Source organism: Bidens hawaiensis, unplaced genomic scaffold (genome assembly GCF_021521415.1).
Source record: "Bidens hawaiensis isolate Kalapana, Puna unplaced genomic scaffold, B.hawaiensis_p1.1 tig00000599_1, whole genome shotgun sequence".
Lineage (NCBI taxonomy): Eukaryota > Viridiplantae > Streptophyta > Magnoliopsida > Asterales > Asteraceae > Bidens > Bidens hawaiensis.
Genome location: NW_027491036.1, coordinates 3,700,417 through 3,713,118, shown reverse-complemented (window position 1 = coordinate 3,713,118; position 12,702 = coordinate 3,700,417). Strand labels below are relative to the sequence as shown.

Here is a 12,702-nt window from a genome sequence, read left to right as displayed (position 1 = left end):
ACAAGCACGTCATAACCTAATATTAAACAGCCCTTAAACGAGTGTTACGGGTTTACCTTGTCGGTTTTTCGATGAGTTTTGCTAGCTTAAACGACTTTCCGGGTCTCGGGTTGCAAACTCAGTGTATCTAAATATCATATAACATCAAACCAAACATAAATCATCCATGTGACAGCCTTGATAATTAGGGTTTCGGTTTTGGGTTCAAACCGAACTTTCAAACCGTAAAAACGTTGTATTCATGTTCTAATCCGCGTTTTTGACCAAAAAAGTATATGTTCCTGGTTTGTAAACATGTTTAACATCAAAACATGGTTTTACTTGATTTTTATGGTTTTTGGATGGTTAAACATGTTTAAAACTAATCAAGAACTAATTTTTCATGTTTAAACATAATCTAATCATGAAAACTCAACAAAAATAAATGGTTACCTTCTTGTTTTTGGCTGGAAATATAAGAGATATGAGGGATCAGGGGTTGTATGTGTGAAAGGATACAAGGTTATCAAGCTTACAAGCTTGTAAAACAAGAAAACAAAGGGGTGGGACACCCACATGTTCCGATCGGAACTTTTAGGGTGTTTCCACACCCTTGTTTTAATATTTTTTTTTAGTTAATGTATACTCTTGATCCATCTCAAGTCTAATTTAAGTTCGGGTTTGGTTTTTCGCTAGAAAATTAATTCGAGTGCGAAAACCAACGCGTAAACGAGTGTTTTTCAGCTTCTTTTTGTAAAATAAGAAAAACGTACTGACTCGTTGTAAAAATCCAAAATATTTTCACGGATGGCTTAGAACATGTTATATAAGTGTTTTAAAAATCTTTTTCGGCTTAACGGATGCTACAATGCTCGTTTTGATATTAACGATTGTGTTTAAGCTTATAGCGTATCGATAAACGAAACCTTTTTCGTTTAAAGAGTTTTAAACATACTGGGGCCTAAATATCAATATGTTAGCCTCTATAATATATCTATAACTCGTATATGACCCCTCAGTATGTATACGGGTCATAATTAGTATCGGTCGGTTACTCGTTTAAGCACTACGAATTAACCGATTTATCGTTTACTTGTTACGTAGTGAATATAGTATACCTCGTTTTGTCACGAATGTCACATTTATGCTCGAACTAGACATCGTTTAAGGTTGACTCTTGCGAGCCAATCTCGAGGAGGTCACGAGTGACGCGGCTCGGTTACATCATATGAATATTAACCTAAATCCTTGCAAAGGGTAGATCAATTAGCATATGAGTCAAATTACCACAAAGATTAAAATCAAGTTGAGCTATCTAGAAAAAAAGTAATCAAATCACAGTCTTCATTCCGATTAAAAAATTGACCTAATTAAATACCCCAATGCGTAACAATAATAATAATAATAATAATAATAATAATAATAATAATAATAATCGAACCCGGGGAGCATTGAGCGCATTTAGGAATGACAGTCTGTTCACCATGGATCTCGAGCATGCATTGCCATCAACTAATACCTGCAAATTCATCAAATTTAACCACAAATTGAGTAATCAATTATATGTGTTTGACCCATTAAAAATGTAATAATATAACCTGAAACAATTCACGGGCTTTTTTTACGAATTCCAACTTGTGATCATATTTAAAAGTTCCTCCATGGTTCCATAACCTCCTGAAAACACCAACACCATCAATATTTGAATACGACTTTTATGTTCAAAAGTCATAAAATTTGAACATAATTATAAAAATACCAGGAAGTGCAATAAACGCATCAGCTTCTAGTGTCATGTCAGCTTTCCTTGTGTGCGTACCTGTCACAATGCATCATCTTCAACGATTTCACCATATATCTAGCAAGATTTGTAAAAATTATGCTTAATTGATCTTTTAATTGCTCACCATTTATAAATTAGAGAGAGTGAAGGTACAAGAGTTTTTGAAATAACCCTCCATGTGAATAAGCAACAAAAAGTTCACTACATAGATACTGAAATTCACCAAATTAGAAACCAATAGTCATCGGTTTGAATATTGAAATCATAAAAATGCTTACCCGAACTGTTATCAAATGATTTCGACATGAATATGTGTAATCAGAATAAATATTAATGTGGCTTGAGACAATTAAATCAATCAAAAACATAAATATTTGCTGAGATTAGGAAATTGAGAAGCAGATGATCGATTAGGGCGACATGTTGTTGCAACTATATGAACCTGATGAACCAAATCGAAAACAACTACTGTGAAGAAGCGGGGATTCAATCAGGATGAGTTGAGTTCTTAAAACTGCCCAATTGAATGTACGATGATGTTACAGTTGAAACCCTTCATTAATTAGGGGAGGCGAAAAGACGATTCTACGGAGAGGGTGATAACCGATTGAACGGGACGCTAGAGTTCGGAAAGTTACCGGAGAGATTAATGAGGTATTTAATTGAAGTCGAGGGTTGTATTGATGTGGCCGGCCGTGATAATGGTCGGAGTTGGAAGCCGGAGGTTAGGGAATTTAATATTACAGCGTCTCATGTTGGGAATTCAAAAAGTTGCCAATATTTGTTATAATGTAATATAGATAGCATTAACTAAACTTATAATAGAACTTGTTTAAACCTGCCACTTTGACGCATGTCAAAACCCCATTAAATGTCATCTCAGAATGGCAAATTATCATCAAGGTTTATAAGAACAATATAACATCTCAAGCTTAGAAGTCAGGATGTTTCATGGGTGGATATAATAACATTGTTTTGTTAAGATTCACTTGCTAAGTTTTGTTTATTAGAGTAACTTTCGTTACTCGTGGATTGCTTAACACTATAATAGCGAAAAAATAAATATGAATATAAAATTTATATTTTTGCATAATTCAAAAAGACAAAATGGTAAAAGTGGTCCTTTATGTTTGCACGGTTTTTCAATGGTCGTCATTTAGCAAACTTAATTACAAAGAACATCCTTTAAGTTTCAAATCCCTATCACGTTACGTCCTTTGATCCTAACCCGGTTAAAATTTTTCGTTAAACCTAGTCATGTGCAAAGCATATGAGGGTATTTTAGTAACTTTAACATGTTATTTAATTACTAATAACTATATATATATATATATATATATATATATATATATATAACAATTGCACAATCTCTCTCTCCCCCTATCTCTTCACTTTCTCTTATCTCTCTCTCCCAACCACTATAACCTCCACCTACCACCACAAGCCACCATCACCACCGCCACCACTACGGCAGCCACGAAATTGGTATGTAGTAACGGGGTTTGGGCATCATGAGGATGTTGATTTGTGATTACAGCAGAGGGTACAACATCTCTCGTTTTCCGGCTACCAAAAGGTACAACCCCTCTCGTTTTCCGGCGACCAAAAAAACCCCTTTGGCGGCGATTGGTGGTGGTTTTAGTATCGGACGAGGTTAGAAGTCTAATCGGATCAGCAGGAGAATGAACGAAGGCCCGATAAGTGTACTAAAATCTCGATTAAGGTTCCACTTTTCAGATCTTAACGACGTCGTGGTTGGGGTGCGCCGGAAACCCTAATTTCATACCTAATAGGCTATGCAAAAACCCTAATTTCGGGTCTTAAGTCCGAGGGTATTATTTTGGTTGTTTGGTGGTGTGCCGTGGTTGGCAGGTGTAGTGGTATGAAGAAATTGATGATTTTAGGGTGTGTATGTGGTTGAAGAAATTGAAGAAAGTAAAGGGTGTTGGTTATTTCCATTCAAAGTCTGATGGTTCATGGCGGAGGTGAGGCTGGTCCCTGAGTGGTGGTGGTAAACAGTGGTTAATCGAAGGTTGCAGAAATGCGATAGCGGTCTGGTGTGGTGGTGGCGGTGGGTAACAGATACCGGTGATAGTGGGGAGGTGGGTGGCAGAAAAGGGTGAAGATGGTGGGTGAAGAGATTAAATTTTTTTTAATAAATAGATGAAAATGACTAAATTACCCTAATGTGCAAGGCACATGACCAGATTTAACAAGAAAAATTAACTTTGTTAGTGACAAAGGACGTAACGTGATAGGGATTTAAAACTTAAAGGATGTTCTTTGTCATTAAGTTTGCTAAAGGACGACCATTGAAAAACCGTGCAAACATAAAGGACCACTTTTGCCATTTTATCATTCAAAATTGTAGTTAATTGTAAATGTTTTTTTTTTTTTGAAAAAAAGCAACAGTCACTAAATTTGTTCGAAGTCAATCCTAAGCATGCCCTTAATGTATAAAACACGTAATTAGACATGATCTAGAATACACCATAAAGTTACTAAAAAAGTAGAGGTGTGGTAGCATCTTACATGAGGTTTAGTCCTAATGATGGTTTCTAATAATATGTTGTAACCACATCAAGCTCAAAGTTGTATATTTAACTTGTTGTTAGGTTTTTGTGGAGAGTTTTAAATATCATAATTAAAATACAATAATGCTTAAACCTTTCTATATGTTATTTTAATTATTTTCCACAAACGAACACAAGACTTCATAAAATAGTGATTATGTTGAGATAAATTCATGAAAGAAACCAGGTAAGGTAACTTCTTTTCCAAAAAGAGATTTAGGTGTGTCCTGTCGATACAATAATAAGTACTCCTTGTTGAGATCCACTTACATTGCCATATAATACCATGCCTAACATCAACCAATCTTTTACATTAACCATGATTTAGTGCGATTCTCGTGAGAATGAGCAAGTTTAGTTTTTAAATGGGTTTTAGCATTCATGGAAACTACAATATCTAAAATAAGAAGCTAACAAATGATTATACACTTTCTTCTTATACGTTTGATGCAATAATGTAACCGATATATATTCTTTTGTTTGTGAAATTGTCATTGTCAGCCACAAAAAGATGTCAGCTAGATTTTGGTATCAACCATGAAGTGAAATGAACTTATAAATCTTTACATATTCCCTTGTTGCATATGACATTGTGATCATGCTAAACTTTTTTTGTTGTTAATTGTTCTCTCTAATCCTGATTGGGAATAAGAGGATCCATAGTCCCTGCATCCTTCTAAACATAATGTTACTCTAGTGCAAGAGCATGAAAGAGAGGATCCAAGTCTCAATATCTTCTTGTCTTTTGAAATTGATTTTTTTTCGTTTTCTAGTTGTTCATTCTTGAAGGGCGGACAACGAGGCGTAGATAGCATACTTGACCAAACTAAGAGACGGTTTCACCTTACCAGAACATATTAAGTAAAGAACCATGTTGGTTTGACTAATAAGCTACGTGGGAAAATGGAAAAAAATTCGAGAAAGGGAAAGCATATATGTCAAATCCACTTTGAAGTTGACTTATTTGCTCGGCCTAAGGAATTCATGCCCTAGGGCATATTGGCGATGCAAAACTATACCATCATCGAATCATAAAAGCAAGAATAAAACAATTCATGAGCATGAACCCCAAGTTTCTAAAACTTGTTAGGTTCCTCCAATATAGACCCTGTTTTGTAACTTACCTTTTTTTCTATATGTGAGGCTCTTCAATTAAAAGTATAAAACATGTAACCTAGATGTGATCTAGAATTGTAAAATGTCAATATTATCTAGAAAACTCACATACATTTAACATATTACATCAAGATTCTAAACTTTTATAAACCAAAAACGTGTTTTTTGTCTTTCTTTCTTATAAACTTCAATATATTCTTTTAAATCGCTCAGCATTTTTTTTCCAATATACTGTTGATAGCTACGCAATATACTCAAACAATATGCGACATCAAATCTATCAATATCACAATATACATGATGGATTTGATTTTTTGAAGATATGATAGCTCATCTAACTATACTATTAAAGCAAATGAGTTTAATTTAATATGGCTTCTTCTTATTGGTGGATTTTTAAACTTTCCATTTTTATCTACCACTTCTCTATTTTTGATGTAAATAAAAAAAATTCTAAAATAAATAAAAATACTAGACAGTAAATTCTATTAAATGATTATTGATTATTAATATTAATTTATATCATTTATATTATTCCTTTTTCATTATTCATTATAACGTATTTTACCCTAAACGCAAATTAATTATCCTTTCTTTCACGTCTCCATCATGTTCTTCCACGGATCTCTACCTTCATTTTATTTATCCGGCAAATTGACATTCCACCGTCGATAAAGCTGTTCACCAGCCGGACGTTTAATCTACAGCAATTCGGCCTGCCCGTGACTGTGTTAACAAACCATTAACGTTTCTAACGGTCACTTAAAACATCAGGTATTATGCCGTGTATGTTGATTCACATGGAATTATATATATATTTTTTTTGGTGATTTCATGCACTAATTTAGGCTGTCCACCAGATGTTCAATCAAATGTCAGTTTGTTATTTTTAATTATTATTGCTTAATGTTTAATTTTTTAATTAATTAATTGATAAATAAATGATTTTAATTTTAGATTTATGAGATTTGACCGATTAATTGCAAGTAAACTTGAAATCCGTAATCAATTGCAAGTAAATTTCTCTATATTAGAAACAAATCAGCCATATGATTAATGATTACTTTGATTACGAAATTTCAAAATTATAATCAATTATGATATATACATGGTATGAATGATTTTAACATAATCATTAAATCAACCATATGATTAGGGGCATAATATTATCATAATGATTCTAATTTTTGGGATAGTAATAATAAAAAATAAAATCCATTATACAAGAAACAATTATCATATAGATTCTAAAATTATCATAAATCTACAACTTATATCAATTATGCAATTATTCAATTGATGATTAATTTTATTAATGGTAATAAATAAAAAATAAATTAGTTACATATTTTTGTACATTACTATCTTTATGTTGTAAGTTGAAATATGGTGTAGATTTAAACATATTAATTTTATTTATATTGTAATTATAATATAATAATATAATTTAACAACATTAAATTCAAATATTCCAAATTTCAAAATCCGTAATCAAAGACCTCCTAATTTTCATCCATATTTCAAGATAATTCAAAATTCAAAATTTTATGATTTTTAATTAATTACATTTATACCTTCCTTTTTTATTCACCTATCCAAAAAATCAAGCATCTAATACTTATGTATAAATACTCCGACCTTAACACAATAATTCTCACACCATCACACCGGAAATAGCATAAACGAATTTGTTTCTTTGTAAGGTATATAGTTTGATCATGCTTATATAATTCATTTGTTATTTAGTTGTTCGGTTCAAAGTATAGTTGTTCAAAAATTAGTAGTTTGTTTATTTTTAATTTTTCACCACTAGGAAGATGGAGCCAACAAACATTACAATGTTGAACCAATTGGATGTGCTTAACAACGACTATGTCCTCAAGGTTCGTATTTTGAAATTATGGTGTCTCAAGGTTAATAACAAGTCCAAAGAAGATTGGTCGATACATATGATTTTGCAAAACAAAATGGTGTTGTTACATATAAATAAATAGCATACTATAATCCGGACTTTTACTTTTATTCCAAATTACACATTCATTAATTTTAGTATATTATTCACACAATTTTGTGTTAATTATTGGACGATGAATGTTTTTTTATTTATTGGTTAGGCTTTCACCGATTTTGTACTAATACACATTTATATGTTTTTCCGGTAAGGTTTACATTTGCTCACATAATTCAAATCTTTCATAATTGGTAATTTATTTATTATGTGATATTAATATTAATATGTAATTTTATCATTTCAGGTTATTGTCCCAAATTTGATATAATGGATTGATGATTTGTTGACAAGATGTCTTATTTTTCGATTAATGTTAATGTATATTTTTGTTATTATTCATGTAGTATTTTTTTTCACAATTCATGTAATTCAATTGATTATTATATAATCTGGAAATGAAATTTAATTGATCATTCTATAATACATTAAATTAGTTATAGTAAGATAATCAATCATATATTGTTGTTTTTCAAATTCTAATTAAATCACTAATGTCAACGCAATTTAAAACATTATTATACTTTCCAATATTATTGTATTTAATATTTTAAAATAATACACATTTAACATGACATTTTTGAAACCGATTTTCACCATTCAAATTTGGATTTTCACTATTTATGTGAAGTTTACAAAAATGTGTTATATAGTTTGACTTTCACCAGCTAATCAAAAATCAAAATTTAACGAATTTGACCATTTTATAAATTTTCAGTATTAATGCCTTAAATAAAAAAAATATTTTTAATAACCATTTCTAAATATTTCAAGTTATTATGATTTTAATATCAATTTCAACTAAATTTATTAATATATTTATTCCTAAATATCAAAAATAAAATGTACATTTATTTAATTCGGTTTTTATATAATACATTTAATTTATGGTTAATATTCATAACATACTTAAACCTTTATTTCTATTTTTTATATTTAACCATTTTTTAATTATGTCTAAATTTCAAGATTCACACCTTTAGTAAAACCCCCCATATTTTCTAATGGAATTTACAAAATAAATACAAAATTTTACAAATTTAATGTCAAAATTAATGTATAAAATAAACCCCATTTTAATATTACAAAAATAAAAAAAGTCATTTTTTTGAAGTTTATTTATTACAATACAACTGTACTAAATATTTTTTTTGAAGTTTACTAATAATATTTTTTATTCATAAAGTGAACTCTAGCATTGGATTTAAGAGCTCTAACCAAAAAAAGTTATTGAATGTTTATGATACAAAAGTTAAAATAAAAATTCTTTTAGAACAATATGTATATTTATTGATTACAATTTTTATATAATTATATGTTTTTGTTCATATACAAAACATGCATTTTTTCTTCATTCCAAATCTTATTAACAAACACTACAATTATAATTTGTCAAATTCTAGCAATATAATCTATTTGTAGTCGTCGTATCTCAAACTCAGCAAACATTATTTGACCAATTCTCATTGATATTTAAAAGATTTTGATACTTTCTGATCTTAGAAAAGTTTACATTTTTTTATTTGACAATTTTATAATTATGTCTAAATGTCAAGATACAGATGCCTAAAAATAACATCAACTGACTTTCTGAATTTTTGTACCTTAAGCATTTTGTTATTCCATCATTATTATCAAATTAACTCACTTTCTATTGTTACAATATTTTATAAAACAAATAACCATTATTGTTGGAGTCAAAAACCAATACGTTTTCTATCAATAATAATTTATTTTATAAAATAAAAAACCATTATTGTTAGAGTCAAAAATTAATATTCGTTGTATATCAATAATAATCGTATTACCAAAATTATCGTGATATTAAATACAATTACTCAAAAAATTGATTCGTATTAATTAATTATTTATTTAGTAATTGTTACACTTTTAATTATGGTATCAAAATATATCAATACATTATTCCTAACTAGAAATAAAAAGTATTTGTAACTTTCAAATTATATTCGTTAAATAAAATTAATTACAATTTTTCTTTAATAATCATCAACCATATTCATATACATCATCTACTAATTTATATTTTAACTCGTATTTTAATCACTATTTTTATTGTACAAAATGATAATACTTTTTTTACCTAATATAAGTTTTGAATTCAAATTAATTCCTAAGTTGACAAACATTAATTTATATTAAATCTTATATTTTTAAACACCTAAAAATAATGCATAAATCGATTTTAACATAATTGTCAAACAAATAGTGGTTGCTAAAAATAAAATATGTTTTCTCCTTAATTTATACAATTTTTCTCCGTAAATAACCATTAGTGAACATGAAATATTTTCTTAGTTTATTCATATTATTCTCATAATGAAAAAACAATTTTTAATTATTTCTATGTTTAAGTTTTAACAAGATTAAATTTCTATTTTCATCACCACAAAATTAGCATGTACGAAATATGACAAAAAATTTAATCTCCCGAGTAGATACAATTTGTCTAAATGAATAAAACAATACAGCTACAGGAGCACAATCTATTAAAACAATATTATATTATAATTATTATATGTATTCAATAACTATTTAACATAAATTATCCACAAAGAAGTTATAAAAAAAATGGATTAGAAAGCTTTCCCTAATTTCCTAAATGATATATATTAGGAATCAACTATATGTCAACTATACTTGAATGAAAATTAATAAGTTATTGAATATTGATTAAAGCTTAATTTTGATGATCAATTAATTATAGTATTATGAAATATTACATTTAGGTTTTAGATTGTCATAACAGTTTGTTTTGTAACATAAATTTAAAATATACTTATAAAAAGAAATGTTTTAGATATTGTTCATCTTTTAACATTGACGTGCAACAAATATTTAAATTGATGTGTAAATAAACACGGATACTATCTTAGAGTAATAAACATTACGTTATTGATGTGTAATAAATGTCTTAGATAAAGTTCATCTTTTGAATCAACATTAAGATAGAAGTTTTGTTGAATCAAAATTGAAAAATTGTTTGTTGATTTGGAGACTAATTTCTTTGTTTGCTTATTATTGTACTCATGATATAAGTTATAAAATATTAATTTTTCATTATCTTTGTTAGTCTTTGTATGTTTTTGTATTTGATTCAAATAAGTTATAATGTCTTATTATTCATGTAAAATTATCATTTATATATAAATACAACATTTGCATTTCATTATTTATAAATACAACAACGCCATTATAGATATACCAGATGATCTTTTGATTGGTGATTCACCCAATCATATTTCTGATCTGATTGATTTTGTATATCCAGCATTATTGAAAATTTTTAATGATATTTCATATTTTCAAAAAAGGGCCATACTTGCACCTTTAGATGATGTTGTCCAAGACATTAATGAAAAATTTTTGTCTTTGTTTTCCGAAGAAGAAGTAGAATATCTTAGTTATGATAGTATAGACAATAATAGTGTTGGTCCTTGTTTTGATCCAGCATTACACTCACAGGATTTTCTAAGTGGTTTAAAGATGTCCGGTATGCCTAGTCATAGATAGATTCTAAAATTTTGTGTGCCAATAATGTTACTAAGGAATAAAGATCAGAAGAACGGTTTATGCAACGGAGCCATATTAAAAGTAATTAACTTGGGGAGGCGTTTTATCGAAGCAAAGATTATTTCAGGTACTAACATTGGGTTTTACACTTATATAACTCGTAATGGTCTAACTTCTTCTAGGATAAGAAACTACCATTCAAGTTGAAACGAAGACAGTTTCCTTTTGCGGTTTGTTTTGCAATAACCATTAATAAAAGTCAAGGCCAATCACTAGCAAGTGATATACCTGCGATAACCGGACAACCGGTGTCTACACATGGTCAATTATATGTGGCTTTATCATCAGTGAAGAGTAGAGACGGTGTTAAAATGCTTATATTAGACAAGGAAGGTAAAGTTATAAATAATACTACAAGTGTGGTTTATAAGGAACTATTTACTAATTTATAATTGTAAAATGGATGTTATTTTAGTTGAATGTTATGTTTTTACATGATTTATATATCAGTTAATGCTAGAAACGTGTGGATGTTATATGATTTATATTTTTCACCCGTGACGCCCACGGGTCAATAACCTAGTATGTACATAAAATAAGAGTTAAATGCAATATGTACCCCTGTGGTCAACACCCTTTTGCAGGATAAGCACTTGTGGTGGCATATTTATACTTTGAGCATATATACTGTACAATTAGATGCAAAATGAACCCACTTTTGACTTAATGGTGGTTCAATCAGCGTCAAATTGCACGATGCAGGTGCTCAAAATGCAAAAATATCACCACATGTGTTTATCCTGCAAAATATTGTTGACTACATGGGCAGGGGCGGACCCATTTGGTAGGGTTCGGGGTCCCGGGACACCAATATTTTTTAAAATTTACTTAGAAGCGGTATATTAATTTTTAAGGACCCTATAAGAATTAGTATTTGGAACCCATATAGCTAATATTGGTGTGGCTTGGTGGATACTTCCTTGTTTTTCCACTGAAAGGTTGCAAGTTCAATCCCTACAACCTTCGATTTTGCTGTTTGTTTTTTTGTTTTTTTTTTCTGTTTTTCCTTCCAGCACTATTTTTTTGCTGTTTTTTCTTTTCTTTCAAACCTACTAAATATTAATTGTTGTTTTTCTTTTTTTTTCCCTTAATGGTTTTGTGTTTTAAATGTTTAAAGTCACTCACTATGGGCTTTAGACTTTGCAACAAACATTTAAGAATTTATAATACATTTTTTTCTCATTTTGAATGACATCACGTATTATGTGTTTAATCATGACTTTGTTTTTTATTATGTTTCGTGTATCGACCCGACCCGACCCGAACAACAACCGACCCGATAATTTTGAACACCGAAAAAATGGGACCCTGTTGGCCAAAAATCCTATGTCCGCCACTATACATGAGTGCGATCTGCACTTAAATCTAAAAGAAAAACATAACTAAAACTGATTAAAAGTAACTTATGGCTTGAAACTCGCTCAAAATCAATTTGATTTACAAACGAGCCGGGCTCACCTGAATCAACTAATGAAAAGAACAACCCTGTATAAATAACATAAGCTAGAAAAATAAAAAAACAAAAAGCAAATTAGTGAGAATGTAAGGACCAAAGAAGCTGTTTATCATTATTTTTTTAACCTATCTATCTATGGAGTTATATATATAGACAATCATCGGAGATACTTTCACTTGACCGCCGTCAGAATATA

General features: G+C 29.5%; 1 long non-coding RNA gene across 1 annotated transcript; it reads right to left on the bottom strand.

Moving 5' to 3' along the window:
* Positions 1–1,635: 1,635 nt before the first annotated feature.
* Positions 1,636–2,277, bottom strand: LOC143636702 (uncharacterized). The gene is made up of 3 exons (XR_013154292.1): positions 2,205–2,277; positions 1,739–1,837; positions 1,636–1,656 (listed from the first exon to the last, which is right to left on the bottom strand). It is a non-coding gene; the product is annotated as an uncharacterized LOC143636702 (long non-coding RNA).
* Positions 2,278–12,702: the final 10,425 nt, after the last annotated feature.